At 37.0% G+C, this 27083-nt stretch overlaps 1 protein-coding gene and 1 pseudogene across 2 annotated transcripts in view; one reads left to right on the plus strand and one right to left on the minus strand.

The window, feature by feature from the left end:
• Positions 1-27083, plus strand: part of ZSWIM5 (zinc finger SWIM-type containing 5) — a 260279-nt gene that overhangs the window by 28846 nt on the left and 204350 nt on the right. The window lies entirely within an intron of this gene.
• LOC309615813 (ubiquitin-conjugating enzyme E2 K pseudogene) lies at positions 1959-17912 on the minus strand (annotated as a pseudogene). The gene has a single exon. The product of its transcript is annotated as a ubiquitin-conjugating enzyme E2 K pseudogene (transcript).

A 27083-nucleotide genomic window follows, 5' to 3' on the forward strand; every position in this document is an offset into this window, starting at 1 on the left:
TTGGAAAGTGAGTTTTGAACTTTGTTCTTTTTTTTCTTTCTTTTCCCAGCTTTTTTGAGATAATTGACATATAACATTATACAAGTTTAAGGTATATGATGTGATGATTTGATACACGTATATATTGTGAAGTGTTTACCATGATAAGGTTAGTTAACACATCCTTCACCTCACATAATTACCATTTTGTTGTTTTTATGGTGAGAACGTTAAAGCCCTTTCTCACAGCAACTTTCTTTTTTTTTTTAACATCTTTATTGGAGTATAATTGCTTTACAATGGTGTGTTAGTTTCTGCTTTATAACAAAGTGAATCAGCTATACATATACATATATCCCCATATCCCCTCCCTCTTGCGTTTCCTTCTCACCCTCCCTATCCCACCCCTCTAGGTGGTCACAGAGCACCGAGCTGATCTCCCTGTGCTATGTGGCTGCTTCCCACTAGCTATCTATTTTACATTTGGTAGTGTATATATGTCCATGCCACTCTCTCACTTCGTCCCAGCTTACCCTTCCCCCTCCCTGTGTCCTCAAGTCCATTCTCTACGTCTGTGTAGAGAATGTCCTGCCCCTAGGTTCCTCATGACCATTTTTTTTTTTTTTAGATTCCATATATATGTGTTAGCATATGGTATTTGTTTTTCTCTTTCTGACTTCACTCTGTATGACAGACTCTAGGTCCATCCACCTCACTACAAATAACTCAATTTTCGTTTCTTTTTATGGCTGAATAATATTCCATTGTACATATGTGCCACATATTCTTTATCCATTCATCTGTTGATGGACACTTAGGTTGCTTCCATGCCCTGGCTATTGTAAATAGAGCTGCAATGAACATTGTGGTATGTGCAACTTTCAAGTATATAGTACAGTATTGTTAACTATAGTCATCATGCTGTACATTAGATTCCTGGAACTTACTCACCTTATAACTGAAAGTTTGACTAACATATCCCCTTTTCCCCCACCACTCAGCCCTTGGCAACCACCATTCTATTCTCTGTTTCTATGAGTTTGATGTTTTTAGATTCCACATATAAATGAGATCATACAGTATTTGTCTTTTTCTGTCTGACTTATTTCACTTAGCATAATGCCCTCAAGGTCCATCCATGTTGTCACAAATGGCAGGATTTCCTTCTTTTTTATGACTGAATAATACACACACACAGACACACACACACACAGACACACACACACCCCACATTTTCTTTATCTGTTCATCCCTTGATGGACACTTAGGTTGTTTCCATGTCTTGGCTATTATAAATAATGCTACAGTAAACATGGGAGTGCTGATATCTCTTCGAGATAGTGATTTCACTCCTTTAAATATGTACCCAGAAGTGGGATTGCTGGATCATATGGTAGTTCAGATTTTAATTTTTTGAGGAACTTTCATATTGTTTTCTCATAGTGGCTATACCAGTTTACATTCCTGCCAACAATGCACCATGGTTCCCTTTTCTCCACATCCTGGACAGCATTTGTTATCTCTTTTTTTGATAATAGCCATTCTAACAGGTGGGAGGTGATATCTCATTGTGGTTTTGATTTGCATTTCCCTGATGACATTGAACACCTTTTCATGTACTTGTTGGCCATTTGTATGTCTTCTTTAGAAAAATGTTTATTCGAGTCCTCCACCCATTTTTTAATCAGATTGTTTGTATTTTTGCTATTGAGTTGTATTAGTTCCTTACACATTTTGGATATTAACCCCTTATCCAATATATGGTTTGCAAATATTTTCTCCCATTCCATAGTTTGCCTTTTCATTTTGTTGATTATTTCTTTAGCTGTACAGAAGGTTTTTAATTTGGTATAGTTCCACTTGTTTATTTTTGCTTTTGTTGCTTGTGCTTTTGGTGTCATATCCAAAAAATCATTGCCAAGACTCAGGTCAGGGAGCCTTTCCCCTATTTTCTTCTAGGAGTTTTACAGTTTTAGATCTTAAGTTTAATTCTTTTTTTTTTTTAAATTAAAAAAAAAATTTATTTATTTATTTTTGGCTGCGATGTGTCTTCATTGCTGTGCGTGGGCTTTCTCTAGTTGTGGCAAGCAGGGGCTACTCTTCGTTGTGGTGTGCTGGCTTCTCACTGCGGTGGCTCCTCTTGTTGCAGAGCACAGGCTCTAGGCACGCAGGCTTCAGTAGTTGTGGCACGTGGGCTCAGTAGTTGGGGCACCCAGGCTCTAGAGCACAGGCTCAGTAGTTGTGGTGCACAGGTTTAGTTGCTCTGCGGCATGTGGGATCTTCCCGGACCAGGGCTCAAACCCGTGTCCCCTGCATTGGCAGGCAGATTCTTAAGTTTAATTCTTTTTGAGTTAATTTTTGTGAGTGGTATAAGATAGGGGTTCAATTTTTCTTGTGCATGTGGATATCCAGTTTTCCCAACACCATTTATTGAAGAAACTATCAGTAAATATAAACTATTTTTCCCATTGAGTTTTCTTGGCTCCCTTTTCAAATATCAATATTAGTTGACCATATATGCATGGGGTTTTGATTTTCTGGGCTTTTGATTTCCATTGGTCTGTAGGTGTGTTTTTATGCCAGTACCATATTGTTTTGATTACTGTTGTTCTTCTTTTTCAAGATTGTTTTGGCTATTCTGGTTCCCTTGAGTTTCTGTACTAATTTTAGGATCAGCTTGTCAATTTTTGCAAAAAAGCCAGCTGGAATTTTGATAGGGATTGCATTGAATTTGTAGGTTTATTTGTACAAATTAGTATTGCCATTTGTATTAGTTTTCTATTGCTGCTGTAACAAGCACCACGAACTTGGTGGCTTAAAACAACACATATTTAATATCTTATAGTTCTGGTAGTCAGAAATCTGAAATGGGTCTTTCTGGGCAAAACTCAAGTTTTTGGCAGAGCTTTGTTCCATCTGGCGGTTCTAGGGGAAAATCTCTTTCCATGCCTTTTTCCAGCTTCTAGAAGCCACATCTACATTTTGTGTCTCATGGCTCCTTCCTCCATTTTCATAGCCTATCACTCCAACCTCTGCTTCCATTGTCACATTTTCTCTCTCTGACCTTAAGCCCCTTGCCTCCCTCTTTTTTTAAAAATTAATTAATTAATTTATTTTTGGTTGCGTTGGGTCTTTGTTGCTGCACGTGGGCTTTGTCTAGTTGCGGTGAGTGGGGCTACTCTTCATTGCAGTGTGCATGCTTCTCATTGTGGTGGCTTCTCTTGTTGCAGAGCACGGTCTCCAGGGCCCGCGGGCTTCAGTAGTTGCAGCCAGTGGGCACAGTAGTTGTGGCTCACGGGCTCTAGGGCGTGCGGGCTTCAGTAGTTATGGCACATGGGCTTAGTTACGGCTTACGGGCTCTAGAGTGCAGTCTCAGTAGTTGTGGCACACGGGCTTAGTTGCTTCGTGGCATGTGGGATCTTGCTGGACCAGGGCTCAAACCTGTGTCCCCTGCATTGACAGGCGGATTCTTAACCGCTGCGCCACCAGGTCCCCTTGCCTCCCTCTTATAAAGGACCCTGTGATTACATTGGGCTTATTCAGATAATCCAGGGAATCTCTATATCACAAGAACCTTGATTTAATTACATCTGCAAAGTCTCTTTTGCCAAATTCAGAGAATCAGGACGTGGACTTTTTTTGGGGGGGGCATTATTTTGTCTACCATACCATTTTAACAATGTCTTGGGGTATTATCTTATTTATTACATCCTCTTTAATTTCTTTCAACAATATTTTGTAGTTTTCTAAGTGCAAATTCTCTACTTGCTTGGTTGACTACTCCTAAGTATTTTATTCATTTATATACTATCATAAATGGAATTGTTTTCTGAATTTCATTTCCAGACAGTTCATTTCTGCTGTATTTAAATACAATTGATTTTCGTATATTGATCTTGTACCTCTAACTTTGTTGAACTCATTTATTCTGTCAATAGAGATAATTTTTCTTCTTCCTTTCCAATCTGGAACCTGTGGTCCTTATTTTTGCAAGTCACAAAACTCAGTGTTGTTTGTGCCATAGAATGTATTGGACTAAGGGAGATTTCCTGCTTTACATTGAACTTGGAAAGCCTTTTTAATGTGCTATTAAATTATGTTATTAGAGAATGCAATCCTAGGGAAGCAAGAGTGAAAGTAAAGGGAGTGAGACAGGATATGAGGGAGAAGTAATATAAAGGTGTGTATAGAGCTGGTTACCATTTGCTATCAAGTGGCAACTGATTGCTCAATCTCCCTGAATTGCCTTATAGAAAGGGCATGGAGAATATCCTCTGGCTCCCATTTCTCATTTAACAAGTTCAGAACTGGGAAATGTTTTGCTATTAAAGGTATATTTTGCATATCCTTCTCTAATTTTAACCATTATTGATTTTACAGTTTGGGTTGTAGGGATTGTAGGATTATAGGAATTTCGCTATTGCTGTTGCTGTTCTGCATAGCCTCCAAACTTAAATACCTTAAATTCCCTGGGTATGTGATGTGGTTTCTTTCAATTACAAGATGAGAAAAAGGGATTGGCCATAGTTCATAGCCTTGTTATAATCTGTGACAACTCTTAATGGCTGGAAGCTTAAAATAAAGTAAGAACAAAGATTAAGTACATTTAAGAAAAACGATCTTTCTTTTTCGGTATCATATTCTTTTTTCTTTCCTATTATTTTTCTGTACTATTTATTTTCTATTTTCAAGATAGGTTTTGGGAGCATAAGGAGTCGTAGTATAGCAAAATAGCTTATTGTAAGATATAATAAAATACTTGCTCTTCCTCTTTACTCTTCTCTCTAGTCTCTGAACCCTTAACCTTTTCTCTCTTCTGCCTTACTTTCCTGAAAAATTCAGTCCAAACCTTCGTGAAGCAAGAGAGAAAAGGAAGTTAGACAGGGAAAGAGGGAACGTAGCAGCACCAAGTGGCAGCAGCCTAAAAGGGAGTGTTAGAGCCCAGCAACTTAGATGGCCCATAGATTATTTGGGAATCTAAAAACGTCAGACTCATAGAACCAGAGAGTAGAATGGTGGTTGCCAGGGGCTAGGGAGTGAGAGAGCAGGGAGATGTTGGTCAAGGGGTACAAACTTTCAGTTGTAAGATGAATAAGTTTTAAGGATCTAATATATAGCATAATGATTATAGTTAATAATACTGTATTGTATGCTGGAATTTGCTAAGAGAGTAGATCTTAAGTAGATCTTCTTACCATACATACACATACACACACAGGCACAAATGGTACTATGTGAAGTGATGGATATGTTAATTAACTTGATTGTGGTAAGCATTTCACAATGTATATGTATATTAAATCATCACATTGTATAACTTAAAAAATCATGTTGTACAACCTAAATATATACAATTTTTATTTGTCAATCATACTTCAATGAAGTTGGAAAAAAATTAGGAAATATTCCCCCCTCCAAAAAATTATTTGAATTGTACTTGCACCTATTTTGCAAGTTTGAGATTGTTTCAAAATAAAAGGAATAAATACGATATTAATCTCATATGAACTTTATTTAATAATGAGTGCTTCCATATTACCTATTTACTTAGAGCTGTTTAAGAGAATATTTTTTGTTTCTTAGCTTAACATTTCAAATCTCCAAAGTTATTTGAATAAGAGTCATTTTTAATATTTTAGTTTTTTTTTTTTTTTTGAAGACCACAGAAAAAAGCAATTGCCTTTATTTCTATGTTTGGGAAATAAATCTACCTGTAGTAAAATAGGAAAAAAACAAAAACAAACAAACAGAACAACAGAAGGTGACAGTAGGAAATGTACCAGAAAAAGAAAGAGATTATCACATTAAATGTAAATGAGGTAAATTTTTGAAATGAAAAATTGTACTTTTCAATTTCCTGGGCATTAGGGATGTTGAATTGTAGTTAGATGCATAAACCCTAAGGGGCTAATATGCATAAAAGTCATAGGCAAGGTATAGCTGCCTCCAAGAGCAAAGTATATAATGCTTGACCCTTAGTAACTTCTCAGTTCTTTCTCATTTGTCAAACCACAGGACAATTAAATATACCCTGATAATATAGGCAAATAGTAAACTGGGTAGAGGTGTTTGATATTTAAAATAATCCAAATATTACTAATATTACCAAGCCACCTGCCACTAAAAAAAAAAATTAATTCTAACCAACAATGGAACAAAACTGTCCACATTTTCACACAATTCCACCCTTCAAAAATATAAAGAAAAGTACATGGTTTTAGCTATTTAATATAAATAAGAAAAATCTTGTTTCCTTTGGCATCTTTAGAAAGTACCTACAACAAAAGGAGGTGATTGTATAAAGAAATTTATACTTAAGCAAACATATAGGGGAAAAAACCAGCAACTTGTGTTTAGTATGCAATAAGATCAACTACAAGAGTTTATTATTCATTAGGAAAGCCTTACAAGTTTTTGGAAGAACCACCACGTCTTAACATTACAATATATTTAATAATGGTTCTTTTATTGCTTCTAAGATTATTGAGAAGTCAAATGAAATTATGCTGAATTTATGGTTCAAAACTATTTTCCAAACACTTCACCATTATAATTTAGGATAAGTAACGCTTGAAGAAGGCAAACCTTTTATAATATGACTTTCAATATACAGCCTTACTTTAATTCATTCTGATTCCATTACATTTTTGTTATTTTTGCATTGGCCCTGAATATTTAATAAGAACTGTGTTTCTATGTGTAGAACAGCCTACACAAATCCATTGCACCCTTCATAAAATGGTCACATTAGTGTTTGAGCTTGCAAAACTAATAATTTTCAAACTTTTGAACTTAGAAGGAAATGTTTAGAAAGTCTGACTATGTACAAGAGAAGGTAAACTTTTCAATTCTCTTATTATCAGAAACATCATAATGAAAGGTAGATTTATAGCACACTTCTATTTCTATGTGCATTTGAAGTATGTAGAGTAAAATACCAACACAGCTTTCATGTGTCAATAGGGGGAAATGCAAGCAAGAGTGACTTTTAAAGGATCCAATAAAGCAATCTCTTATAAAGCCAAACTTAGGCTTAAAAAACTTCAAACAGTTGATTTCATCCTTGCAAGTTGTCAAAGAAAAATTTCATCAGTTTAAAAATAGAAAGATGTTAAATTCACTGAAAAATTAAGCTGGGTTCTTTCATTAAATCTGGGAATACTGCAACATCAAGTATTTACTGTTTTTGCAAGAGAAACAAAATTGGCAGCTCCAGTTTTACATTATTACTTACTTATATACGAAAGTTTTAAGAGTGAAGAATTGTGACAAAACATTCCAAATGGATGACCTAAAAATGGAGCAAGGGATACTGTCCCTCAGCACATTTCCCCACCAAATATAGAGAAATTTACTATTAGAATATTAGCTGTGTGTGGTAAGAGGGGAAAAACAGATATGGTGTCCCAATATGTTGACAAGGACAAAAAGGCTCTGAATAGGTCACCATCTTCAATTCTGAATAATCTCATATTTAAGAATTCTCAAATGCTTAAAATGGTGGTCTTTTCAGCTACCCATCCTAAGAAGTCAGGTACAAGCATGCAAGTAAATTCACAGCCACAGAGGATCCATGTTAAAAACAGTTAAGGTAGCTGTGATGCAACACCAATAATTTGAATGGCCCTGACACACTCAAAATATTATCTTAATTATTCAACGAAATCCTTAAGCAAACTCTTGCTAGTCTTGGTACACTGCTAAACACTAAAGTAGCATGTTTTTTCCATGGTTTTAGCTTAGCTCAAAGAATTTTTACAATATTAAGTAAGAAAAAAATTAAAGTATTTCCCCTTTTTAAATTTACAGACGTTTAATTAGCTTTATTTACAGAGCAGGGATTTTTTTCAGTCTCCAGTGGTGCCTAGATAACATCATTAGGCAAGAATGCCAGCTTAAAAGAAATCTACGCAGAATCCTAAAAATAACAGATGTTGATGCTCCTCAAGAAGGGGCAAGCTTGACTATATCAGCAGCTCTATGTCTCAGTTACTCAGAAGCAATTCTGTTGCAGTCTCTACATCTCATGATTCTGAAGACAAGGCCACTATTACCGCATTCCTATCAAAGCCCATAGCACATAGGTTTTCTATTTTTTTGGTGTATTCTGGACTAGAAACTGGTGCTCCAGCATACACATGTGCCCAAAGTCGAGGTGTCTATTTGAACATTTTGGAATTTTGTTTGTACTGATTTGCTACTACTGCATCTTGTGGATCATCTGGTTCTGCAGCTGCCAGTACTGCTTGCAATGACAATAATACCGTGCTGAGAGTCATTGCTGCTGCCCATTGATCTTTCAGGATATCCAAACAAGTAGCCCCTGTGATGGAACTAATATTAGGATGCCATATTTTAGTGATAAAACGGATCTTAGGGGGATTAAATGGATATGTTTCTGGTATTTTAATCTCTAGTTGATATCTTCCTCCTTCATATGGTGTGTCTGGAGGTTCTGCTATTTCTCCTCTTAATTCTGTAAAATTCTCATCTACAAGATCTACTTTAATTTGATTTTTGCTCGTAAAGATCCTGATTTGATTAAAAGGATGTTAATATCAACAGCTATCTGTGGTTGATGAGAGACTGTTGCCTAATTTGTCATCTTTGTACATTTCTTCTCAATTCTTGTAGAAGAGCAAGGGGATAGGATTAGGACTGCCTCTGTTCCCGACAAATATTAATAGACTGTAAGCTCTTATCCCCATAATCATACCCTTGATTTTGTCGTCACCTAAACCTGCACCTTCTCCAAACTCCACTTCAAGTTTCTCAGATTCCCAACCTCCATGGATTAAATAAATTCACTTTGGTACTGCAAACCCAGTTATTAGCTGGCTTCATCAAAACGAATATTTTAGTTTTATTTCATGTTCATTTTAAAGGTTAAATTATCAATAGTACAAACATGTATAACTCATCATTTATTTTTTAAAAATTATTTATTTATTTATTTATTTGGTTGTGCTGGGTCTTAGTTGCGGCTCACCGGCTCCCTTGGTGGCAGCATGTGCGTTCCTTAGTTGCGGCAGGTGGGCTCCTTAGTTGCGGCTCACAGGCTCCTTAGTTGTGGCATGCATGTAGGATCTAGTTCCCTGACCAGGGATCGAACCCAGACCCCCTCCATTGGGAGCACAGAGTCCTAACCACTGTGCCACCAGGGAAGTCCCTCATCATTTATTTTAAAGGATACTTGGTTATTATTCAAATGACAAGCTAAAGTTTTGAGTTTTAAAAAAATTATATCTTTCTTGGTTGTATAAATTACAGTCTTATGATTTTTAAAGCTTTGTAAATATTGTTATTTAGTGTACCAATAATATATCACTTATTCTGCATAACAGTGGCAACAATAATATTAATAGCTAATACATATATAGTGAACATTTACTGTGCTAGCACTGTGCTAAATGTTTAACATGTTTTAACTTATTTCATTCTTACAATAGTCTTTTTGAGGTGTGTATTTTATTATTCCGATTTTATGGATGAGGACATGATTCCCACATAAGAATTTGTCCAAGGTCACATAACTAGTTAAGTGGCAGAGCTGAGGTTAGAACCAAGGCAGTCTGGTACCTGTGTCCAAAATCTTAATCATTATGCTATATTCAATTATGCATAGTGAAAAATAAAATGAATCACTTAAGTCCAAAATAGTGATTGAGAAGGGCAAAACAAATCAATTAAGTGAAAACATTATATACTGAAATTATTTTTCCTTTCCTGTCCATAAATAAGAAAATTCAGACAGAGATTTTATATATAGACTATGACAAATCATTATTGCTTTTAATAACACCCATTCTTGCCTTATACATTATATCACATCTTTAATGCATAGACTTAAAAAAAACTAGCTGATGCTGTACTAGAACAATAAATCTATTGTTGAGCCTAGTATATTAAATTAATATATCATGGACCTATTATGTATTCCTTTTTTTTTAAAATTTATTTTTTCCACGTTGGGTCTAAGTTGCTGCGCGAGGGCCTTCTCTAGTTGCGGCGAGCAGGGGCTACCCTTCGCTGCGGTGCATGTGCTTCTCACTGCAGCGGCCTCTCCCATTGCGGATCATAGACTTCAGGCACACAGGCCTCAGTAGTTGCGGCACGCAGGCCCAGCAGCTGTGGCTCGCGCGCTCTAGAGCACAGGCTGAGTAGTTGTGGTGCATGGGCTTCATTGCTCCACGTCATGTGGGATCTTCCCGGACCAGGGCTTGAACCCGTGTCCCCTGCATTGGCAGGCGGATTCTTTTTTTTTTTTTTTTTTAATTAATTATTTATTTATTTATTTTTAGCTGTGTTGGGTCTTCGTTTCTGTGCAAGGGCTTTCTCTAGTTGCGGCGAGCGGGGGCCACTCTTCATCGCGGTGCGCGGGCCACTCACTATCGCGGCCTCTCTTGTTGCAGAGCACAGGCTCCAGACGCGCAGGCTCAGTAGTTGTGGCTCACGGGCTTTGTTGCTCCGCGGCATGTGGGATCTTCCCAGACCAGGGTTTGAACCCGTGTCCCCTGCATTGGCAGGCAGATTCTCAACCACCGCGCCACCAGGGAAGCCCAGGCAGGCGGATTCTTAACCACTGCCCCACCAGGGAAGTCCCTCTTTTTTAAAAAAAAAATTTATTTATTTATTTGGCTGCCCCGGGTCTTAGTTGAGGCACATGGGAATTTTGTTGCCGTGTGCAGGATCTTTTTAGTTGCAACATGTGGGATCTAGTTCCTTGACCAGGGATTGAACCCGGGTCCCCTGCATTGGGAGCTCAGAGTCTTAGCCACTGGACCACCAGGGAAGTCCCCCTATTATGTATTCTTACAAGATTAACTTTTTCTCCAGTAGTATAAAATGGTTGAAATTAGTGATAGTTATAATTTAAATGAAGGAAATAATTCATTTTGCAGTACAGATAGAAAAACAGGGCTTCCCTGGTGGCGCAGTGGTTAAGAATCCGCCTGCCAATTCAGGGTGCACGGGTTCGAGCCCTGGTCTGGGAAGATCCCACATGACGCGGAGCAACTAGGCCCGTGAGCCACAACTACTGAGCCTGCACTCTACGGCCCTTGAGCGGCATATACTGAGCCCACGTGCTGCAACTACTGAAGCCCATGTGCCTAGAGCCCATGCTTGGCAATAAGAGAAGCCACTGCAATGAGAAGCCCACGCACCACAGCGAAGAGTAGCTCCTGCTCGCTGCAACTAGAGAAAGCCCGTGCGCAGCAATGAAGACCCAATGCAGCCAAAATAAATAAATAAATAAATAAATAAATTTTTTAAAGAAAGAAAGAAAAACAGGTGACTTCATAAATGGGGAATATATTGTTGATTTTCTTCACCTTATTTTTAATTGTCTTTATGATTTACCAGTAGCAATTTAGTTAGTTTCGATTTTCATTACATTATGGAATTTGTTAGAAAGCAGTAGAAGGAAGAAAAGAGGCCGAACATTTAGAAGTGTTGCTGATGAGTGGGTTATAAACTAATTTTATGAGTGATTTACGGGAATTCCCTGGCAGTCCAGTGGTTAGGACTCGGCGCTTTCACTGCCAGGGCCTGGTTTCGATCCCTGGTGGGGAACTAAGATCCTGCAAGCTTCACGGCCCAGCCAAAAAAAAAAGAGTGATTTATATGATGGTTGTAATCTAAATATGCAGTTCATTTACTAACTGCTCCAAACCCTGTGATCCTAGAGGCTCTGGGAAGATCATAAGGACATGCTGTGGGAGAAAAACGTGTGCAACAATCTTTGTAGCTCCTTTTATGGCAGAATATTTTCTCCCAGAGATCAGCTGCAGGAGGTAATATATCTGAAGTGCTTGTTGAAGTATAAAGTTCTGTATTGATATTAGTTGTGACTTGTCTAAGGTCATGTGTGATATATTTGCTATAGAACTGTAAATTAGAAATTTTTTCAGTTGTCTGCAAAATAAAATATATCATTTTTTTAAAGAACATATTTTGTTCATTTTAGCTCACTCCACTAAGAATATATTTGTAGTACTAATTTGGCACTGGGTTCTTCAGTTATTATAATGTTGCTTTTAATGAACATATGTGCTATTTATTACAACTGAGGTTGGCATTTTATCTCCTTTTTTGGGCAGATTAATTTTTTTGAGAGGAAAGTACAACTATTAATATTCACTCAACAAGTATGGTCAAAACAAAGTATAGGGTTGCCCCCAAACAGAATCCTGTTTGTTCATTTTTACAACCCTTTGGGTTGCATTTTGGATTCAGCATTGAATGGATCATCTTTCCTTTAATTTGAACATTACATCTGTGTACACACCTGTAAGCATTCTTATAATATGAAAAGCTGTCCCCCCTGCATTTTTGGATATTATGAATTTAGGCAGATTTTAAAAAGAATTTTTAGGCTGAAGAATTCATATAATGAAATTTATGATTCTTTAAAGCAGCAGGTGAGTGAAAAAGGTAAACTCTTACTTGAACAGCCTCATTTAAATATCTTTTACCTTTTTTGTGTTATAAAAACAACTGTAATTCCGAATAACTTTGTAAAAATTTTCTTAAAATAATTTGCTAAGCAGTTGGTTAAATTTCTTTGAAAGTATATTAGTTGAATTATTCATAATTAACAAAAACTGGTTACAGTGATATAATGTTCCATACAGCATATAATATTCCTCAGCATTTTTCTTGATAGTATTGGTTAATGTTCACTCTCAGGAAGCCCCTTAGATCATGCTTTATCTCCTTTGTACTTTTGTACTTCTGTGATCCTTATGGGGTTATGGAATATAATAATATGACCTTCTATCTTATAAAAATAGACTGAACTATTTCTGAAAGAAGTGTAATAGTCAGCAGAGCTGCAGCCAGAGAGGCTTTCACAGGGTTGATAGGCTGTGAAACTGTTGAATGGACTTTGGTTTCAAAGACATCTGTTTTAAATTAATCTTGGTCAGATACATGGCATTGTAGACAGTTCAAATGCAATTGACTTTCTGACCTTAGAACAAAGAAATACCATACAATAATTGTTTTCAATATAAAATTAATTTTTTTGAGTCTTAGTTGCTGTGGTATAGTACTGGAGCTCACTGAAAAGACAATGGAGGAGGATATTTGACATTTTATTGATTTTTTTAAAGAAAGCTTGATTTTAGGGAATTGAAAATGTATATGGAGGAACATAGGCCATTCTGGAAGCCAACATGTAGAAGTTGTTCCGTTGGCAGCATTTTTCAATAACTGATATAGGAGTTAATTGTTTGAATAAATCCTTATGTTGAAATTTCTTAGTTCTACACAATGTTCTTTGTTTTTTTTTTTTTTTTGGCTGCACTGGGTCTTCGTTGCTGCACTCGGACTTTGTCTAGTTGCGGTGAGTGGGGGCTACTCTTCATTGCAGTGCATGGACTTCTCATCGCGGTGGCTTTTCTTATTGCTGAGCACGGGCTCTAGGAACGTGGGCTTCAGTAGTTGGAGCCCGTGGGCTCAGTAGTTGTGGCTCACGGGCTCTAGAGTGCAATCTCAGTAGTTGTGGCACATGGGCTTAGTTGCTCCACGGCATGTGGGATCTTCCTGGACCAGGGCTTGAACCGGTGTTCCCTGCATTGGCAGGCGGATTCTTTTATTTTTTATTTGTATTTTTTTTAACATCTTTTTTGGAGTATAATTGCTTTACAATGGTGTGTTAGTTTCTGCTTTACAACAAAGTGAATCAGTTATACATATAGATATGTCCCCATATCTCTTCCCTCTTGTGTCTCCCTCCCTCCCACCCTCCCTATCCCACCCCTCTAGGTGGTCACAAAGCACCGAGCTGATCTCCCTGTGCTATGCGGCTGCTTCCCACTAGCTATCTATTTTATGTTTGGTAGTGTATATATGTCCATGCCACTCTCTCACTTTGTCCCAGCTTGCCCTTCCCCCTCCCCATATCCTCAAGTCCATTCTCTAGTAGGTCTGTGTCTTTATTCCCATCTTGCCCCTAGGTTCTTCATGACCATTTTTGTTTTCTTTTAGATTCCATATGTATGTGTTAGCATACAGTATTTGTTTTTCTCTTTCTGACTTACTTCACTCTATATGACAGACTCTAGGGCCATCCACCTCACTACAAATAACTCAATTTCATTTCTTTTTATGGCTGAGTAGTATTCCATTGTATATATGTGCCACATCTTGTTTATCCACTCGTCTGTTGATGGACATTTAGGTTGCTTCCATGTCCTGACTATTGTAAATAGAGCTTCAGTGAACATTTTGGTACATGACTCTTTTTGAATTATGGTTTTCTCAGGATATATGCCCAGTAGTGGGATTGCTGGGTCATATGGTAGTTCTATTTTTAGTTTTTTAAGGAACCTCCATATTGTTCTCCATAGTGGCTGTATCAATTTACATTCCCACCAACAGTGTGCCACATCTTCTCTATCCATTCATCTGTCGATGGACACTTAGGTTGCTTCCATGTCCTGGCTATTGTAAATAGAGCTGCAATGAACATTGTGGTACATGACTCTTTTCGAATTATGGTTTTCTCAGGGTATATGCCCAGTAGTGGGATTGCAGGGTCGTATGGTACTTCTATTTTTAGTTTATTAGGGAACCTCCATACTGTTCTCCATAGTGGCTGTATCAATTTACATTCCCACCAACAATGCAAGAGGGTTCCCTTTTCTCCATACCCTCTCCAGCATGTATTGTTTATAGATTTTTTGATGATGGCCATTCTGACTGGTGTGAGGTGATACCTCACTGTAGTTTTGATTTGCATTTCTCTAATGATTAATGATGTTGAGCATTCTTTCATGTGTTTGTTGGCAATCTGTATGTCTTCTTGGAAGAAATGTCTATTTAGGTCTTCTGCCCATTTTTGGATTGGGTTGTTTGTTTTTTTTGATATTGAGCTGCATGAGCTGCTTGTAAATTTTGGGGATTAATCTTTCTCAGTTGCTTCATTTGCAAATATTTTCTCCCATTCTGAGGGTTGTCTTTTCGTCTTGTTTATATTTTCCTTTGCTGTGCAAAAGCTTTTAAGTTTCATTTGGTCCCATTTTTTTATTTTTGTTTTTATTTCCATTTCCCTAGGAGGTGGGTCAAAAGGGATCTTGGTGTGATTTATGTCATAGAGTGTTCTTCCTATGTTTTCCTCTAAGAGTTTGATAGTGTCTGGCCTTACATTTAGATCTTTAATCCATTTTGAGTTTATTTTTGTGTATGGTGTTAGGGAGTGTTTTAATTTCATTCTTTTACATGTAGCTGTCCAGTTTTTCCAGCACCACTTATTGAAGAGGCTCTCTTTTCTCCACTGTATATTCTTGCCTCCTTTATCAAAAATAAGGTGACCATGCATGCGTGGGTTTATCTCTGGGTTTTCTATCTTGTTCCACTGATCTATATTTCTGTTTTTTGCCAGTACCATACTATCTTGATTACTGTAGCTTTGTAGTATAGTCTGAAGTCCAGGAGCCTGATTCCTCCAGCTCCATTTTTCTTTCTCAAGATTGCTTTGGTTATTCGGGGTCTTTTCTGTTCCCATGCAAATTGTGAAATTTTTCGTTCTAGTTCTGTGAAAAATACCTTTGGTAGTTTGATAGGGATTGCATTGAATCTGTAGATTGCTTTGGGTAGTATAGTCATTTTCACAATGTTGATTCTTCTAATCCAAGAACATGGTATGTCTCTCCATCTGTTTGTATCATCATTAATTTCTTTCATCAGTGTCTTCTCGTTTTCTGCATACAGGTCTTTTGTCTCCCAGGTAGGTTTGTTCTTAGGTATTTTATTCTTTTTGTTGCAATGGTAAATGGGAGTGTTTCCTTAATTTCTCTTTCAGATTTTTTCATCATCAGTGTATAGGTATGCAAGAGATTTCTGTGGATTAATGTTGTATCCTGCTATTTTACCAAATTCATTGATTAACTCTAGTAGTTTTCTGGTAGCATCTTTAGGATTCTCTATCTATAGTATCATGTCATCTGCAAACAGTGACAGCTTTGCTTCATCTTTTCCAATTTGGATTCTTTTTATTTCTTTTTCTTCTCTGATTGCTGTGGCTAAAACTATGTTGAATAATAGTGGTGAGAGTGGGCAACCTTGTGTTGTTCCTGATCTTAGTGGAAATGGTTTCAGTTTTTCACCATTGAGGATGATGTTGGCTGTGGGTTTGTCATAAATGGGCTTTATTATGTTGAGGTAAATTGCCTCTATGCCTACTTTCTGGAGAGTTTTTATCATAAATGGGTGTTGATTTTTGTCGAAAGCTTTCTCTGCATCTATTGAGATGATCATATGGTTTTTATCCTTCAGTTTGTTAATATGGTTTATCACATTGATTGATTTACGTATATTGAAGAATCCTTGCATTTCTGGGATAAACCCCACTTGATTATGGTGTATGATCCTTTTAATGTGCTGTTGGATTCTGTTTGCTAGTATTTTGTTGAGGATTTTGCATCTATGTTCATCAGAGATATTGGCCTGTAGATTTCTTTCTTTGTGACATCTTTGTCTGGTTTTTGTATCAGGGTGATGATGGCCTCATAGAATAAGTTTGGGAGTGTTCCTCCCTCTGCTATATTTTGGAAGAGTTTGAGAAGGAAAGGTTTTAGCTCTCCTCTAAATGTTTGATAGAATTTGCCTGTGAAGCCATCTGGTCCTGGGCTTTTGTTTGTTGGAAGATTTTTAATCACAGTCTCAATTTCAGTGCTTGTGATTGGTCTGTTTATATTTTCTATTTCTTCCTGGTTCAATCTCGGAAAGTTGTGCTTTTCTAAGAATTTGTCCATTTCTTCTAGGTTGTCCATTTTATTGGCATATTGTTGCTTGTAGTAATCTCTCATGATCCTTTGTATTTCTGCAGTGTCAATTGTTACTTCTCCTTTTTCATTTCTACTTCTATTGATTTGAGTCTTCTTCCTTTTATTCTTGATGAGTCTGGCTAGTGGTTTACCAATTTTGTTTATCTTCTCAAAGAACCAGCTTTTAGTTTTATTGATCTTTGCTATCGTTTCCTTTATTTCTTTTTCATTTATTTCTGATCTGACCTTTATGATTTCTTTCCTTCTGCTAACTTTGGGGCTTTTTTGTTCTTCTTTCTCTGATTGCTTTAGGTGTAAGTTTAGGTTGTTTAGTTGAGATGTTTCTTGTTTTTTGAGGTAGGATTCTATTGCTCTGAACTTCCCTCTAAGAACTGCTTTTGCTGCATCCCATAGGTTTTGGGTCATTGTGTCTTCATTGTCATTTGTTTCTAGGTATTTTTTGATTTCCTCTTTGATTTGTTCAGTGATCTCTTGGTTGTTAAGTAGTGTATTGTTTAGCATCCATGTATTTGTATTTTTTCCAGATATTTTCCTGGAATTGATATCTAGTCTCATAGCATTGTGATCAGGAAAGATACTTGATACAATTTCAACTTTCTTGAATTTACCAGGGTTTGATTTGTGACCCAAGATATGATCTATCCTGGAGAATGTTCCATGAGCACTTGAGAAGAAAGTGTATTCCCTTGTTTTTGGATGGAATGTTGTATAAATATCAATTAAGTCCATCTTGTTTAATGTATCATTTGAAGCTTGTGTGTCCTTATTTATTTTCATTTTGGATGATCTGTCCATTGGTGAAAGTAGGATGTTAAAGTCCCTTACTATGATTGTGTTACTGTCGATTTCCCCTTTCATGGCTGTTAGCATTTGCCTTATGTATTGAGGTGCTCCTATGTTGGGTGCATAAATATTTACAATTTTCATATATTCTTCTTGGATTGATCCCTTGATCATTATGTAGTGTCCTTCTTTGTCTCTTGTAATATTCTTTAGTTTAAAGTCTATTTTGTCTGATGTGAGAATTGCTACCCCAGCTTTCTTTTGATTTCCATTTGCATGGAATATCTTTTTCCATCCCCTCACTTTCAGTCTGTATGTGTTCCTAGGTCTGAAGTGGGTCTCTTGTAGACAGCATATATATGGGTCTTGTTTTTGTATCCATCAGCCAGTCTATTCTTTTGGTTGGAGCATTTAATCCATTTACATAAGGTAATTATCAATATGTATGTTCCTATTACCATTTTCTTAATTGTTTTGAGTTTGTTATTGTAGGTCTTTTCCTTCTCTTTTGTTTCCTGCCTGGAGAAGTTCCTCTAGCATTTGTTGCAAAGCTGATTTGGTGGTGCTGAATTCTCTTAGCTTTTGCTTGTCTGTAAAGGTTTTAATTTCTCCATCAAATCTGAAAGAGATCCTTGCTGGGTAGAGTAATCTTGGTTGTAGATTTTTTTCTTTCATCACTTTAAATATATCCTGCCACTACCTTCTGGCTTGCAGAGTTGCTGCTAAAAGATCAGCTGTTAATGGCAGGTGGATTCTTTTTTTTTGGCAGGTGGATTCTTAACCACTGCGCCACCAGGGAATTCCCTACACACTGCTAAATGTGTCTTTTTTTAAAAAAAAATTGAATCTAGAGTGGATGTGAAATATATATGATCTCTGAAGAAAACGATTGCTGTATTATGAGATAAATGTAATTACTTTTCAATAATCATGTGAAATAATGTAAGTTCAGTACTGTGCTATAAGTATTGGCAATTCTCCAGTCATTTTTAACTTAATAAGAAATTATTTCAGGGACATTGAGTATATAACATGTCTTTTTAAAATTAAAACTGTCTTCTAATTTATGTAGTTACCTATTCTTAGGACTTAAATATTTACTTCCTAAATGTGATTCGGTATGTTTTTGAGTGAGATGGGAGGGATTATGATTAATCCCTTTACTCTTGAGGATTCAAAAAGAATTATTTCTTAAAATAGCTTTGTTTTTTAAAAAATTACATACTAATTAATTACAACAAAATATAAAAGTACAGCGAAAAAAGGTAAAAGTCATCTGAACATCCTTCCAGAGAACTTTTCCAACAACAGAGCAAAATAAACAAATGAGACCTAATCAAACTTACAAGCTTTTGCACAGTAAAGGAAACCATAAACAAAATGAAAAGACAACCTATGGGATGGGAAAAAGTATTTGCAAATGATGTGACTGACAAGGGCTTAACTTCCAAAATATGCAAATAGCTCATACAGCTCAATAACAGAAAAGCAAACAACCCAATCAAAAATGGGCAGAAGACCTAAATGGATATTTCTCCAAAGAAGACATAGAGATGGCCAATGACCACATGAAAAGATCCTCAAGAACACTAATTATTAGAGAAATACAAATCAAAACTATAATGAGGTACCATCTCACACTGGTCAGAATGACCATTATTACAAAGTCTACAAATAACAAATGCTGCAGAGGGCATGGAATAAAGGGTACCCTCCTACACTGCTGTTAGGAATGTAAATTGGTGCAGCCACTCTGGAAAACAGTATGGAGGTTCCTCAAAAAACTAAACATACAGTTACCATATGATCCAGCAATCCCAATCCTGTGCATATATCTAGAGAAAACTCTAATTTGAAAAGATACAAGTACCCCAAGTATTCATAGCAGCACTATTTACAACAGCCAAGACATGGAAGCAACCTACATGTCCATCGACAGATGAATGGATAAAGAAGATGTGGCGCACACACACACACACACACACACACACACACACACAATGGAATACTACTCAGCCATAAAAAAGAATGAAATAGTCCCATTTGCAACAACTTGGATGGACCTAGAGATTATCATCCTAAGTGAAATAAGTCAGAAAGAGAAAGACAGATACCATGTGATATCACTTTTATGTGGAAACTAAAATAGGACACAAATGAACTTATCTTTGAAACAGAAACAGACTCACAGAAATAGAGAACAGGCTTGTGGTTGCCAAGGGGGAAAGCAGGGGGAAGGGATAAATTAGGAGTATGGGATTAAAGATACAAACTACTATATGTAGGGACTTCCCTGGTGGTCCAGTGGTTAAGACTCTGTGCTCCCAATGGAGGGGGCCCAGGTTCGATCCCTTGTCAGGGAACTAGGTCTCGCGTGCGCAACTAAAGATCCCGTGTGCTGCAACGAAGATCCTGCACGCCACAAGGAAATCCCGCACATGGTAATGAAGATCCTGCGTGCCGCAGTAAGACCTGGCGCAGCCAAATAAATAAATAAATATTAAAAAAACAAAAACAAAAAAACTACTATATGTAAAATAGATAACAAGGTCCTACTGTATGGCACAGGGAACTATATTTAATATCCTGTAATAATCCATAATGGAAAAGAATATGAAAAACAATACATATATATGTATAACTCAGTCACTTCACTATACACTAGAAAGTAACACAATATTATAAATCAACTATACTTCAATTAAGAAAAAAACAATTGGATAAAAAAAAATCTTATCAACAGTGAGAAAAAGAAATTCCAAATGTGTCACTAGCTCCTTGGTCTTGATTAAGTTACTTACTTTATTTAGGCAACAACATCCTTGTCTCTAATATAGGGTCATAATACCCACCTCTTAGAATTGTTGTAAGGATATTTAATGAGAGGTTACTATATGCCCGCCTCTGTGCTACATGCATTATCTCATTTGGAGGAGTAGAAGCATTCATTTCCTGGGGAAACAAATTTGGGAAGGACATTCCAAGCAGAAGGAACTAAATGTACAGCTTACAAGGTAAAAGAATGTGTGAAACAATGTGGTGTTTTTGAGAAGTGATGACTATAGCACATGTGTAAAGGGAAAGCATAAGAGAGATGATGGGAATTGAGAGGAAATTTAACTTGAACCCAGATCATCAAGGGTATGTCTTTCTAAGGAGTTTAGAATATACCCTGTAAAGCAGGCAGTACAAATTCAGTTGTTTATGGGGAGCCAGGCACGTAAGGTACTTGAATGAATTGAAGTGGATAAGGACTGTGGTAAACTGGAAATCACAAATCACATATGCCCTGTCTTATCTAGGTGTCCTGTCCTCTGCTCCAGCACAGTTTTCTATGTGGAAATTTGGGCCTAGTGTTGCTGAATTTTCTAATTTTTTGAAGAGAAGTTACATATCCATATTTTTAATATGAAATCATATTTTCAAAGCACCTGTGTGTCTGGGGAAAAAAAACCCTTCATCTTTATTTTTTACTCAACCCATAGGCTATCAGTTTATGGCCTCTGCTGTAGATAGATGGGAAGCCATACAAGCTTTTTAATAACAAGGGTGGTGACATGGCCAGGTTTGATCTTGAGATAGATCATTCTCGCCTCAGTGTGGAGAATGGATTGGTGACAATAAAGAATGAACGTAGAAGGCTATTGTAATAGATAGAAAAAGTGAGAGAAGTGGCTAGCTTAAGGCAGTGGCACAGGGCTGGAAGTGGGAGTGGGAGATGAATTGAAGAGCTCATTTCAGTGCCGTGCTTCCCAATATTTTCATTTTCACAGACCACTGTGGATTTACTGTTTGGAAAGATTTATATCTTGCAAGTAAGACATAATAAACAATAATAACATAGTAAACAACAATAACAAATAACTAATATTATTGATCGCTTACTATATGCTAAAAGTATTCTGTGCTAAGGGCTTTATACACTTACTTAATCCTCATAGCAGTGATATAAGATAGATAATATTACCATCTCCATTTTACAAATGAAAGAAATGAGATTTAGAAGAGTTAACTTGCTTGACTAGTAAACCAAGGGGGCAGAATTTAGATCCAGAACCTGAAATTTTTTATAGCAACAAATAAATATAGGAACAATAAAGCAAGTTCTGTACTGTATAATAACAATTATAGTAATTACTAGAACTGAATTAGCTTATTTATAGTAAGTTATTAACACAACTTTTACATAAACATTATTATGTTGAAGTTATTCCGTAAAAATGTTTTTGGGTTAAACCTATTTTTATGTGAATTTCTGTAAGAGATGAAATACAACTAACTCTGGCGTAGATGGGATTTAGTACAATTGTATTTGCAATAGCATGTTATTTAAATTTTCCACATGCTATAACAGATGACTTAGCACAACACAATTTGAATTTTTCACCTTATTCTTTTCAATTTTACCTCCAGATGAATTTCATTTGATTTAGCTACTTTTAGGTTCAGCCTTATTTTGAATATGTTACTGAACTAGAATAAAAGAAAGATACATTACTCTCTTCCCAGGAGCCCTAATTCTTTATGGTTTCCACTATTGCAATGATTTTTACCATTGTGAAAATTCAAATTTTTATAGAGTTTTACAGTGTAAGAATTGCAGTTCCGCTATTTAAGGCAGCAATTGCCATATTATCGTAGAACTAAAATCAGAAAAGAATGGAACTAGCATTTATTGAAAACCTTTTATATGCCAGATATGTCTAAATCCATTGTCTAAATCATCACAACAACCCTATAAAGGTAAGTGGTGTCTCTGTTTTACAGATGGAAAAAAATGCCCCCAAAGTTAAATACCTTGCTCAAATTCCCACAGCTAGTTATAGGTAAAGCCAGGATTTAAATCCAAATCTGTTTGATTTCAAAGAGAGAAGTTCTGTAACATTACTTAAAAACTATAAGCAACCCAGTCCATAAATACTTGTCACCTGGGATAATATTTGCCAAACATATGTTGACTAAAGATTGGTATCGAGATATATAAAGAACTCTTGCAATTCAGTAATAAGACAAGCAACCCAATATAATATGGGCAAAAGATGTAAACAAACACATCACAAAGATTATGCTATACAAATGGCTAATAAGCACAATAAAAAGCACTCAACATTATTAGTCATCAGGGAAGTGTAAATTAAAACCACAATGAGATAGTATTACTGCGTTCCCACCAGAATGGCTAAAATTAAAAAGCCAAATATTGGTAAGGATGTGGAGCAATCAGAAGTCTTATACATTATTTTTGGGAATATAAAATGGTATAACCACTTTGGACAATGGTCTACAGATACACCTACCCTATGATCAGAAATTCCACTCAAGTATTTACTCAAAATAAATGAAAGCACATTTCAAAAATGTCAACAAAGGGACTTCCCTGGTGGTCCAGTGGGTAAGACTCCACACTGCCAATGCAGGGGGCCCGGGTTCGATCCATGGTCGGGGAACTAGATCCCTCATGCATGCTGCAACTAAGTCCACATGCCCCAACTAAGAGTCTGTGTGCTGCAACTAAGAGTCTGCATGCCGCAACTAAAGATCCCACATGCAGTGATGAAGATCCCGCATGCCGCAACTAAGACCTGGCGCAGCCAAAAAAAAAAAAAAAAATGTCAACAAAAACCACGTACAAGAATGTTCATGGCAGCTTTAGTTGTAATAGCCCCAAACTGGAAACAGCCTTGTTGTGCATGAACAGAAGGATGGCTAAATAAACTGTTATATTCATACAATGGACTACTACTCAGCAATAAAAAGGAGCAAACTGGGGGGTGAGATGAACTGGGAGATTGGGATTGACATATATACACTACTATGTATAAAACAGATAACTAATGAGAACCTACTATATAGCACAGGGAACTCTGCTCAGTGGTGACCTAAATGGGAAGGGAATCTAAAAAAGAGGGGATATATGTGTACGTATGGCTGATTCACTTTGCTGTATTGAAACTGACACAGCAGTGTAAAGCAACTATACTCCAATAAAAAAAAAAAATAAAGTCAGCTTTGTTTGACAATAATTTTTTAAAAAAAGAGCAAACTACTGATATGTGCAACAACATGAGTACATCTCAAAAATATTATGCTATGTGAAAAAAGCCTCACTCAAAAGAGTGCATGTTGTTTGATTTTATTATAGGAAGTTCTAAAATAGGCAAAACTAATCAATCATTTAAAGAAAAATCAGAACACTGGTTGCCTCTGGAGGGGATTGACTGGTAAGGGGCATGAGAAAACTTCCTGGGGTAATGGTAAGGTTTTATATCTTTGATTGCTTTTTAAAATGTCATTGTTCGGTGCAAGTGCATATAAGTACAATTGATTTTTGTGTATTGATCTCGTAACCTTGCTGAACTTGTTTATTTATCTCTAATAGTTTTTGTGTAGGTTCCTTAGGGTTTTCTATATATAAGATCATTCCATCTGTAAATAGAGATAGTAGTTTTACTTCTTCCCTCCCAGCTTGAATGCCTTTTATTTCTTTTCTTTGCCTAGTCACCCTTTCTCAGTCACCTTTGCAGTCTGTTTCTATTCTATCCAACCTTGGTATAATTAACTGCCTTCTGGGTATGTCCACTTACGTATCTCTTTAGATCATCAGCCTCACTATGTCCAAGACTGAACTCATTGTTTCTGTCAAACTCTTCTTCCTCTAGAGTCCCCTGTCTTGGTAGTGACATCACATCCAACTAATTGTTTAGCCAGAAAACTGAGAATAATCCTTGACTCCTCCATTTTCCTTACCCATCATATCTAATTCACCACTAAGTCCTGATTGTCTTGCTTCCTAAATCTCTTGAATCAGTCTAAAACTTATCCTTTCTACTACCACTACCCTTGGCCAAACTACCATCATGTCTGGCCAGGACTGTTGCACTTGCTTAACTGGTTCCTCCAGAAGCTACTCTTGACTTTCACTTACCTATTCTTCACATTTTTGTCAGCATGATCTTTCTGAAAAGACAAATGTGATCATGTCACTGCCCTACTTAAAACATTCTTAAACCTTCCTGTTCAAGTCCAGCATGGACTGAGTCCCTGCCTGCTTGCTTCCCATTACTCTTTGTATTAAGATCAAAATACGGTCTGCGAGACCTTGCAAGTATGGCCTCTGCCTACTTTCCCAGACATTGTTACACTGGCTTTCTTTTGCTTCCTTGAACCAGATACCTATTGAACTTTAAGTACCAAAGGGCAGGGATCATATACCAGTGTATACTCAGGGCCTGACACATGGTTAGATACCAATAAATATTAGTTGAGTAATTACAGATTATGTGCCAAGGCGGAGATGGATATGTTCATTATCTTAATTGTGATGATGGTTTCATGTATGTATGTCAAAACTTATGTCAAACTTAATATGTCAAACGTAACCTATTGTACACTTTAAATAGGTACAGTTTATTGCATGTTAATTTTTTCTCAATAAAGCTGCTAAATAAATGCCTATGTTCCTTTTTAGGGTCTTGGCACATTTTTTTTTTTAAAGATTTTATTTATTTATTTATTTGTTTGTTTTTTTGGCTGTGCTGGGTCTTTGTTGCTGTGCGCGGGCTTTCTCTAGTTGCGGCGAGCAGGGGCTACTCTTTGTTGTGGTGCACGGGCTTCTCATTGTGGTGGTTTCTCTTGTTGCGGAGCACGGGCTCTAGGTGCGCGGGCTTCAGTAGTTGTGGCACGTGGGCTCAGTAGTTGTGGCTCGCAGGCTCTAGAGCACAGGCTCAGTAGTTGTGGTGCACGGGCTTAGTTGCTCCGCGGCATGTGGGATCTTCCCCGACCAGGGCTCGAACCCATGTCACCTGCATTGGCAGGCGGATTCTTAACCACTGCACCACCAGGGAAGCCCTGGCACATTCTTTTTATTTGGAATCTTCTTTTGCTCTTCTCTGCTCACCTAATTCCTACCTATTCTTTAGTCTTTGCTTAAATGTATTTCTTCAGGATCTAGCTTGGAATCCCCCTTCATATCCCACTAGATTAATTCTCCCTATTACATATCCTATCCTTCAGAGCATTTCTCATAATTATGCATAATTATGTAGTATTTGTTTAATGTCATCTTTTCACCTAAACTATAATCTTCGTGAGGATTGGGGCCATGCCTTTCTTGTTCATTAATGTATCCTAGGGATGTATTATAGGCACTGAAATATTTGTTGACTGAATTAACAAATATGTATCCATTTATTTATTCTGCACGTATCCATTGAGCCCTACCAGGAACCAGGTACTATTCTAGGTTCTGGAGTTACAGCAATGAACAAAACAGACCAAAAAAATCTCTGCACTCATGGAATTTACACTTAAGAGTCAGGACACAGACAGTTAAATAGTCAGGTGGTGGTAAACACTGTGGAGAAAAATAGAGCAGGGAAGGGGAATAAGTGGTGCTGAGGCATGTGGAGAATTGTCTCATTGCTCGTAGAGACCTATAGGGATTAGAATCTGGGCATTGAGGGATGACCTAGGAGCTCTGGACTCCTTGGAGTGGTGGGGCATAAAGGGCATTATGAGATTAGTCTTGAAGGTCTCAAGGCGATTAGTGGAAGTTGTGAGTGTTGAACAATGGGAGCATCATGAATCTTGCTAGGATCACACAATCCTTGGTTCCTTCTGTTCATCCTGCGAACAGTGATGTGGAAGTTTAGGTGTTGTATCTAGAGCACACAGAGTACTGAATGCTTCCCTTGATTGCTGCTGATAGATTTGTAAAGTACCAACCACCAGCAAGATCCTTTGGGAAAAACGAAAACAATCTACCTGACTTTAATCTCTCCCTGCTCTCAAGGAACTCACAATCTAGTTGACAAGACGTATATGTAGAAAAATAATTATGATATAAAATAGAATGTAATAAGAGTAATAGCAGAAATATAAATGTACTACAGGATTGAGAAGGCGAGAATAATTGCAAAGGTGTAGGGGCAGAAAGGAAGCTGGAAGGTAAAACGAGGTAGAGGAAGGACAAGATTTCAACCAGCAGACATGATAGGAAGTTGCATCTTAAGCAAATGAATGTCTCTATTTGGATGCCTTTATTCTACCCCAAACTCAGCGTGTGTGTGTGTTAAGCCAGTTATTCCCCACAAACTCTGATCTTTCTCCTAATTTCCCTGTTAGTGATCATTCTCCCTAATATTCAGACTATAAATGTTATAACCACCTTTGTTTCTCTCGTCCTCTAAAATAATAACCACCACAATGACTACCATTTATTGGTTAATTGCAGTGATCCAGACTCTGCTAAATCTTTTACATACAACTGGTGTGATCTGCTTCATAAAACTCAAAGTGAAAATGCAGTCTGGGTCTTATTCTCTAACAAATTAAAGCCAACCCAAGTCCCTATATGCTATATTTAGCAGAATATCACCCTTTCCCACATAATATCTGAAATACAGGCATTTCCCTTTCCACTGTATTGTCTGAAAGCTTCAAAGGGTTTGTTCATTTTAAACAGAAGGTGTATCTGATTCCCACTTCTAAGCAGGGAGGAATCTTGGTGATTCTCAGTCTGGTATTATT

The sequence above is a fragment of the Balaenoptera borealis genome (assembly GCF_965194805.1).
Source record: "Balaenoptera borealis genome assembly, chromosome: 1".
Classification (NCBI taxonomy): Eukaryota; Metazoa; Chordata; class Mammalia; order Artiodactyla; family Balaenopteridae; genus Balaenoptera; species Balaenoptera borealis.